Raw genomic sequence first — 9,812 nt, 5'->3', positions numbered from 1 at the left:
TTAAGAACTCTTTTTTTTTTTTTTTTTTTAATTTGTTTTTTTAACCAACCTGAACATTACTTCTATGGGCCTGATGCCACAGTGGGCTGTTTCAGATCCAGAGTTGCTAAGAGCCCAGGTCCTTGTGACAAGGTGGTGTTACCCAATGCCTGCAGGGGCCAGAAGGCTGGATTCCCTGGAACTGGAGTTAGGGATGGTTGTTAGCAGCTATGTGGGTGCTGGGAAAAGAACCCAGGTCCTCTGCAAGAGTAACCAGTGCTACTGAGCCATCTCTTCAGTCCTTTTTTATTAAAAAAAAAAAAAATCCGTGTATGAATGTGTGTGTGTGTCGGGGGGTGCCATAAGAGTGTGAGTGCCCTCAGAGGCCAGAAAACGGTGTCAAATCCCCTGGGGCTGGAGATATAGTTGAGCTGCCCAGCATGGGTGCTGGAACCAAATTTGGTCCTCTAGTAGAGCAGCAAGCAGTCTTAACCACTGTGCCATCTCTCCAGCCCCCTGGCCCTTTTCTTTTAATATTTTATTTATTATTTTTATTTTATGTGTATGTGTGTATTGCCTGCATGTAGGTAAGTGCACCCGTGTTGTGCAATGCCTGAGGAGGACAAAAGAAGATGTTGGATCCCCTGGAACTGGAGTTACTGACAGTTGTTAGCTGCCATGTAGGTGCTGGGATTCAAACCTGGGTCTTCTGCAAGAACAGTCAGTGTTCTTAACTGCTGAGCCATCTCTCCAGCCCCAGCTCTTTTCTTTTAAACATTTGTGTTTTTTTTTTTTTTTTTGCCAGCGTTGACAACTGAATCCTTACTCTGGAGTCAGAATAAAGGGCTTCTAATTTTACAGGTAAAAAGGAATTTGGCTTTAGTACCTCACTACAGGTGGGGAATCTAAGGATTAGGGAAGTGAGGGGCCTTAATTTTCCACCCATTTAAAGTCAGGCAGAGTACTGGGCAGGGCCCTGAGGTTCTAGCACCTACAGCCCCCCACTCGTTTCTCCAAGAGTGCCTTCCCTGAAGAGGATCAAGTAAAGGCCCAACAGGAACCACCAGAAAATCAGTGACGTGGCCTTTGCTGCAAACAGGAAGACATTTAAACTTCATGCAGTTGGTTCTGAGATTTGACACAGCTCCTTGAACCATAGTGTTGTTTATCAGGGAGATTTTTCCCTGGGGTAGTTGATGGAGAAGCCACAGACTGAAGTATGGACATGGATATATTTAGTCATCTCCAAGGGCAGCTGAGGGGCAGCCAGGACCCGGCCAGGGTATCTAGGCCAGGGGCCTTCAGATTAGAAGGATGCTGAAGGCAACCCTTGCCTTTGGCAAGGTAGTGAGCAGCTGGCTTTCTCTAGTGCCATAGTTTCAAGGTGTAAATCCACCCCCGCCCCCAAACACTCACATGTTGGATCTAAGACCAGGTGTGATAGTATTGGGAAGCAGGGCCTTTGGGGAAGTGATTGAGTCTTTCATATTCTCTCCTGTGCATCATGGGAGGTTGATGGGCACCCCTGCCTTTTCCTCCTTCATCCTTTCCACCCTTTAAGGACTCAGCAACAGGAAGCAGAGACTGGCCCTTGCTGACACTGCCACACTGCATTGCTGGTGACTGGATCTTGGCTCTCCCAAGCCCAGGGCTGTCATCTCTAAGCTACCCAGCCTAGACATTTTGTACAGAGGTGGAACAGAGGGAGACACCTTGTCCTTTGTCCCTTGTCCTGCCTGCCATCGACAGCTGGGCTGCTCTTTCCTGCTTGGATCCTCCTCTGCTAGACCCTGTCAGGACACCAGGCAGGGTCTTCACAGAGGTCCATAAGGATTTCCTAATGCCCAGGGCTCAAGAAGATCACTGCATGCTTGGATTTCTTTCTCAGGAAATTCTTGAATGCTCTTTCTAAAGGTACCCCCCCTTCTCTGTCTCCCTCCCTCTCTCTTTCTCTCGCCCTCCTTCTCTCTTGCTCCCTTCCTCTTTCTCTTTCTCCCTCTCCTTTCCTCCCTCCCTCCCTCCCTTGCTCTTTCCTTCTTTCCCTCTCTCTTTCTTCCCCCACTCTCCTTCTCCCTCTATCCCCCTCTCCTTCCTTCCCTCTCTCCCTTCTCTGTCTCCCTATCCCTTTCCTTCTCTCCCTGACTCAGATTTCACATGTATACAAGTCACTGTTGGTGACTGAATATGCTTGGTGATCCAGGGGACACTGAATGACAAGGGCAGAGCTGAGGCCTCTAAAGGCAGCAGTCTCTGAGTCCTTGGCTCCAGACGTGTTGAACTGTGGCTTCCTCTCCAACTAATGGCTAACCGGATGAGGGCTGGTTCTCATTGAGAATGTGTGGCTTGAAGTCAGAATCCAGAGTGATGGAACTCTTAGCTTTAGGGGATTATTTTATCTTGTTGTATTCCAGGATCCAGAGCCAGGCAGTCTCTCGCAGCAAATCGCTCAGTTTATTGACATTGCCTTCATCACCTTCCTGACAGGAAAAAGACTACTTGATTCCCATTTGTTTCCCTTGCCAAAATAATGAGGACTGTGATGAATGTTTGTATTAATCCCACCCCTCCTTTTTCAGAAGAGGGGGAGAGCAAGGAGGGGAGGAGGGGACCACAGTCACCTAAGAGCAGCTATGAGGAAGCGGGGTGTGATTACAGAGATGAGAGCACAGAGCATCAAGATGGATCCAGAGAAAGCAGGGGAGGGAGGAGGGAAGGAGAGGAAGGAGGGAAGGGAGAAGGAAAAGGAGGGAAGGAAAGAAGGAAGGGAGGGGAAGGAGGGACAGAGGGACAGAAATGAAAGGAGCTTGCCATGCATCTGCGCTGTCTACGAGTGTATTTTACCAAGAGAGAGAGGATGGGAGTTGTAGAGGGCAGGACTGAGGAGGGAATCCTTCACTTCATTCTGGAGGAGGAAGGGACCAGCTGTGAGGAGGAGGGGAGACCTGGAATAAATGAAGACAGCAAGGATCTAGGAGGGGAGAAATGTTCCTAATGACCGCCACATCTTCCTCCTTAAATTACACTCAAGGTAGAGACAGAAGTCAGATATCCACTTTTATTAATTGGTGTGGTTTTCACCTTGAGGTTGAAAGTGTCTTGTCAGTGGAGCAGCTTTTAATTTCTCGGAGACACAAAGCACCTCACATTTTAGTTTCTGAGACTTCAGTCTTTTTAGCACACATGGAAACTGGTGGCTTTTAGCTCCCTGGAGCCGAAACACACCATCCAGTTTTATGATGGGGGACAGAAGAGGATGTGAAGGGGTGCTGCCCCCCTCTTGGGGTTCTGATGGCCCAGGGGAATCAGAATCAGCAAGCCTCTGGCACCAGGATGCCCAGGGCGGGTGCCATTTTTGCAGGTTTTTAAAAAAGTCTTACAACGTGCGATTTGCACAGGAGCCTGCTCTGATTCCCACTGATTCTCCTTCAAGTGAAATAATATCCACTTAAAGAAAAGCCTGATGGAAAGCCAAGGACCCCTGCTGGTTGCAGGAAGCCAGAATGTGGGCTCTTCAGTCTCAGTCCATTCTGCCCAGGGCCGGGGGGGGGGGGCGTCATCCAAGGCCAGTCAGGGCCACAAAACATTAAGATGGCCCTAAGACTCCAATGTGCAAGGTGTGGTGAGTCAGAGGGTATCTTCTTTAGGTGATCTATCAGTAAGATTCACATGTCCACAGAGATGAGGAGCTGTGTGTTGACAGTATATAAATCAGGAGGGGACACCAGGACTATGGGTTCCATGTTCTTTTGTATATTTGGGAGGAGGTTGAAGACACTGATTGACTTCTAACTCTGTTAAAGTAAATATATGTTAGAAGATTCTAGAAGAAACACAAAATGGACTATATAATGTCAAGACTTAAGAAAGAAAAGTACTAACTGAAGAGGAGAAATGTTCGTTATTCCGAAGAAAAAGCAGAAAGGTTAGAGTAACTTCTCAAATAGATGCGATTGAACATATGGGCCGTAATTCCCAGTTAAAAACAGTGGTTTCCAATTTGGGTCTTAAAGAAAAACCCCAGGAGTGCATACTTGTGATCCCAGCATTGGGGAAGACAGACAGGAGGACTGTCACAAGTGTGAGGCCAACCTGAGTTACAGAGTGAGACCTTGTCTCAAAAATAATGAATGAGGGACTAGAGAAAGGGCTCAGTGGTAAAGAGCCCTGGCTGCTCTTGCAGAGGACCTGAGTTTAGTTCTGAGAACCTACATGGTGGCTAGCAACCATCTGTAACTCCAGTTCCAGGGGCGTCTGACGCCTCCTTTTGGCCCCTAAGGATGCCAGGCATGCATATAGTATATACACACATGCAGGCAAACACTCACTCATACACATAAAATAAGAATTAAAATAAATTTAAAATGCAATTACACTGCATCCACTGCTAGTCCTTGAACAATTTGTGGTTGTTCTTCAGGTTTGCACTAGGATGCAAAAGAAAATACTCTCTGGGCTTTCTGTCTTTGTGGCTGTCCAGATTGAATTGGGGAGTACATATAAAAAAATGCAATTATAGACCCTTTGTGCAAAACACACATGATTTTGCTTGTCAGCGAGGAGAGAGCAGCAACGGACAGCAGCACGGAGCCACTGTGTCAGCTGCTCTTGTTGCTGTGCTCAAACAGTTGACTGAAGCAACTGCAGAGAGGAAGGATTTATTTTGGCTCTTGGTTCAGGGGACATGGTCCATGTCAGTGGAAAAGGTATGGCAACTGGAGCAGACTAGGACTGTGGAGCAAAGGACTCAGGCTGGAAGCAGTGCCAGGACGAGGTGTTCAAACACACAAACTGGTGGGGGACACTTTGCAGATCATAAGCAGAAGTGGAACACAAAAGTTAGGACCACACGATTCCAGTAGGAGACCTCAGGCCAGCTGGCCATTACCTACAAGGGATCAGAGTAGGAGGATGGAGGGCACAGGGAAACAGGGGGAGGTTGAGGGGGAACTATTACACACAGGAAGGAATGCCACCCAGAACTTAGGAAGATGGAAAAGGGGCCTTAGTGAGAAAGCTAGGGGAGTCTGAGTAAAGGTTGCCATCTAGGTAACTGTGTTATGTTAGTGTCCCTCTGCTGGGCATGCACAGTGATGTCAGATCTGAACATTAGGGGTGCTGCTGGAAGATACACAGGAATATGAACTAACATCATAATTCTTCTATAAATCTGAGATTCCTTCAAAACATAAAGTTTAAGGTGTCACTCATATTTCTATACACTAGGATGAATATATAGAAAAAAATATAAGTGGATCTTCTGTAAAAGAAATATAAATTAGTTAAAGTATGTGTACCAGCCAGAAGCTGGAAACTCTAAGAGGCTTCAGGAAGAGACCAGGGCAACGACATACCACCTGCATGAACTGGAGGGCTCCAGAGACGAAGCTGTTGAGTCTCCAAAACTATTTAGGGAGTTAATTGCATTACCACAAAATCCAAGACATAAGAAAACTGACTTTAAATTTTTGTAGAAAGCCAAATAAGACACAATAACAAAATCCTGTTGTTGTTGTTGTTGTTGTTGTTGTTTAAAAGAGCAAATTTGAGGAGAGATGGCTGAATGATTAAGAGCACTGACTGCTCTTGCAGAGGACCTGGGTTCAAATACCAGCACCTTCATGGTGGCTAATAACCATCCGTAAGTCCAGTTCCAGGGGATCTGATGCCTCTTCTGACCTCTGTGGGCACAGCATGACACAGGTGCACTTACATGCATGCAAGAAATACGCTCATACGCATAAAATACAAATCATAAATAATTTTTTTTAAAGTAAATTTGGAGGAATCACACTTCTCTATTTTAGGCATGGTATAAAGATGCAGTAATGAAGACCCTGTGATGTCACCAGGGTTTAGAGATAGACTGGTTTTTACAAAGGTGCAAAGACAATGAAATGGAGAAAAGACTATGTTTTAAAATTAGTTTATCTATTCTTTTTTTAATTTTAAGTATTTGAGTGTACTGCCTGCATGTGTGTAAGTGTATCTGTGTCATGCAATGCCCATAGATGTCAGAAGAGGGCTTTGGATTCCTCTGGAACTGAGTTATAGACAGTTGTTAGCTTCCATCTGGGTGTGGAATTGAACCCAAGTCCTCTGCAAGAGCAGTCAGTGCTTTTAACTGCTGAGCCATCTCTCTAGCCCAAGAATATGTTTCCAACACTTTTTTTTTGAGAAATCAGGTGATTATATTAAAAAAGGAAATAAGTAAGAGCCTTGACTTAATCTGCACATTTTGCACAAAAATTGACACAAAGTAGAGGGATGTGGTGCCATACACTTTGATCCTAGCACTTGGGACGCAGAGGCAGGTGGATCTCTAGGAGATGGAGGCCAGCCTGATCTACATAGTGAGTTACAGGCCGGCTGGGGTAAGGGAGACCCTGTCACAAACAAACAAACGAACAAACAAACAAACCCAACTTAACCAAAATAGATCTTAGAATTAAAAGCAAAGAAAGAACTATAAAGTTATAAAAGAAAGTACAGGTGAAATTCCCCATGACCTGGGGTTTGACCATGACTTAATGTAAGCATACATTATGGGGCTGGAGAGATGGCTCTGTGGTTAAGAGCACTGGCTGTTCTTGAACACCTGGGTTCAAATCCCAGCACGACATGGTAGCTAACAACCATTTGTAACTCCAGTTCCAGGGGATCTGACACCGTTTTCTATCCTCCTCAGGCACTTACACACATGTAGGCATAACACTCATACACACAAAATAAAATAAATAAATAAATAAGTAAATAAAATGCAAAAAAGAAACACACTTCATAGAAAAAAGAGATCATTAAGTATATCTGTACCAAATGTGAAAACTTGTTCCCTGTGAGACTCTGCTAACCAGGTTAGAAATTAGCCAAAAATGGAAAGAACATGCTTACTAGACACACATCCAATAAAGGCAAGCAACAGGAAATAACCCAAAATAAAAATGGGCAACAGGAGCTGGGTGTGGTGACACATGGTTTTAATCCCAGCACTCGGGAGGCAGAGGCAGGTGGATCTCTGTGAGTTCAAGGCCAGTCTGGTCTACATAGTGAGTTCCAGGCCAGCTGAGGGAGGCAGAGGCAGGTGGATCGCTGTGAGTTTGAGATCAGCTGGGGCTACAGGGAAACCCTGTCAAAAAAAAAAAAAAAAAAAAAAAAAAAAGACAAAAATATATAAATAAATAAAAATTAAAAATAAAAAGGGCAACAGACTGGGGACCACAGAGAACATGAGGACAGCATCTTTAGCGCATGCTAGATGCCCCACATCCTGAGGGATTTCCATAGGGAATGCATGATGACCCTGAGGAAACAGATGCCCTCTCATCTGTTAGGATGCCTGTTAGATGCTTCTAATGTCTCTGTGGCCAAATACCTGACAGAGCAACTTAGGGAAAGAAGGGTTTATTCTGGCTTACAGTTTGAAGGTACAGTCCTTCACGGGGAAGGCATGGCAGCAGGACTGTGAGGCAGTTGGTCACATTGCATCCATAGTTGGGAAGCAGAATGATGAAGGCTGGTGCTCAGCTTACTTTTCCCTTTTTATTCAGTCCAGGTTCCCAGGCCAGGGAATTATGCTGCCCACATTCATGATGGGCCTTCTTTCCTCAGTTAACCGAATCTAGAAACTCCTTCACAGATATGCCCAGAGGTTTATCTCCTAGGCAATTCTAGATTCTGTCAATTGACAATTAGTATTAATCATCATAGTGACAGAAAGCTGACCAACACAGTACTGTCTATATGGGCCAATTTCAGAGTTAGTCACACTACTGTCTACAGTCTGGTCAGTCCATGAGGAAGCTCACCTAGTTGGTTTTCAGCTCAAGAGGAGTCAAAGTGTCCACAAACCTGCCCCAAAGTGTCCACAAACCTACCCATTGAGAAGGCATCTCATCAACCTGTTCTTATGATGATGCCTGCCAAGGAACACACCAATACATTTAACAGCACCTTGTGCCTTATAAATGCCAAATACTGTACCTTGCTCCCAATTGTGTCCCCCTTTCCCATTGCTGTGACCAAAGGCCTGACAAGAAGCAACTCAGGGAGGAAATGTTAATTTTGACTTATAATTGGAAGAGATACAATTCATTGTGGTGGGGAAGGCATGGCATCAGGAGGGTGGGTGGCTGGTCACACTGCATCTGCAGTCAGGAAGTAGAAACACATGAATGCTCTGCTCAAAGGGATAACCAATGGGTGAAGATGTAAGTATTTAGCATCTGCAACACCTTTGTAGCAGTCCTCCAACTGCCCATGTCCCCACCCCAGCCCAGGCAATCACTGATCTTCCGTTGGGCACTGTGTAGGTTTTTTGTTTTTTGCTTTTTCTTGTCCTTTGCAGCATTGTGTATAAACAGAAATGGAAACAAAATCTTCTCTTCATTCTGCCTTCTCCTCACACAGGCTAGCATTTAAAATATTTTATCATTTTTATTTTATGTGTATGAGTATATTGTCTGCTTGTATATAAGTGTACCCATGTTGTGCAATGCCTGTAGAAGTCAGAAGAAGGCATCAGATCCCCTGGATCTGGAGTTACAGATGGTTCTTAGCTGTCATGTGGGTGCTGGGATGTGAACCTGGGTCTTCTGCAAGCGCATCCAGTGTGCTTAACTGCTGAGCCATCTCTCCAGCACCCCCAGAAAAGCACTTTTATAGTCATCCTTACCAAGGGGGATCCACCCAGCATCAGTAATTTGTTCCTTCTGACTGACGGAAAATGTTTTGCAGTGTGAATATCCTGTGGGTGGTTCATCACTCATCTGTCCCAGCCGGGCAGGTGATGGGTGCGGGCTATCCTGGTACTCAGGAGGCTGAGGCAGAAGGGTTTCAAGTTCCACGATAGCTTGAGTTACATAGTGAAACTCTCCCTTCCCAAACAAACAAACAAACAAAACTAATCAAGATAAAACAAAACACAGCACACATACATACACATGAACACACAACCAATAGACTGCCATGGATACCTGGCAAAAGCCTTTGTGGGAGCACATGCTCCCACTGTGTGACAGTTAGTGGTGATTAGCAACCTGACCAAAATCTAGAATCACCTGGGAGATGGGCCCTGAGCATAACTATGAGGGACTGTCTTGATTGCGTTTGTTCACTCACCTACTGTGGGTGGCACCATTCAGTAGGCAGGTCCTGAACTGTGTGAGTGTAGAAGAAGTGAGCTGAGCACTAGCATACATTCTTTGCTCTCTGTTCCTTTTTGTAGATGTGATGTGCACAGCTCCCTCAAGCTCCTGCTGTTGTGACATCCCTGCAGTGATGGACTGTGACCCGGACCTGTGAGCTGAAATAAATCCTTTTTCCCCTGATGGTGCTTTAGTCAGGATGTTTTATCACAGAAGAAAAAATGAAACTGAGACACACTGGTCTTAGGCACATGGACAGAATTCCATGTGGCACAATTTCATCTTCTGGCAGGTGTGTGGCTGCCACTGTGTCTCCAGAGTGGAGAGAGATCCCTCGTTGCTCTCAGCCTTGTCTTGTAACTCTACTGCCATTTCTGGAGTTGGTGGCCCATCAGCCTTCTTGACTCTAATTTCAAAAACTCTGGTTTTAGTTCAGGTGCTGTAGTGGGTACGCCTTGCTGCCGTAAGCGCCTCTTGGTTCTGACACAGGTGCTCTAGGTCTCTTTTAAGGCTTTGCTGTCCAACTGCCCACACTCCCCTAGGTATCCCAGTTCAATTTCATGTGAGGAAGATGTATGAGGTGGCCAAAGGTTTGAAGCCCACTGCAGCCAGAACCCCACTCACACTGCACTTCCTCATATGCTCTTCTGGAAGTCACTGTCCCACAAACCCTCTGACTTCCCTGGGAAGCAG

At 45.6% G+C, this 9,812-nt stretch overlaps 1 non-coding gene across 1 annotated transcript; it reads left to right on the top strand.

The window, feature by feature from the left end:
* Positions 1 to 4,351: 4,351 nt before the first annotated feature.
* Positions 4,352 to 4,477, top strand: LOC115066844. Its single transcript, XR_003846290.1, has one exon. It is a non-coding gene; the product is annotated as a small nucleolar RNA SNORA31 (small nucleolar RNA).
* The last annotated feature ends 5,335 nt before the right edge of the window (positions 4,478 to 9,812 follow it).

This window comes from Nannospalax galili, unplaced genomic scaffold, assembly GCF_000622305.1.
Source record: "Nannospalax galili isolate Female #2095 unplaced genomic scaffold, S.galili_v1.0 scaffold744, whole genome shotgun sequence".
In the NCBI taxonomy this organism is placed as follows: Eukaryota; Metazoa; Chordata; class Mammalia; order Rodentia; family Spalacidae; genus Nannospalax; species Nannospalax galili.
This window is presented reverse-complemented; position numbering and strand designations above follow the sequence as displayed.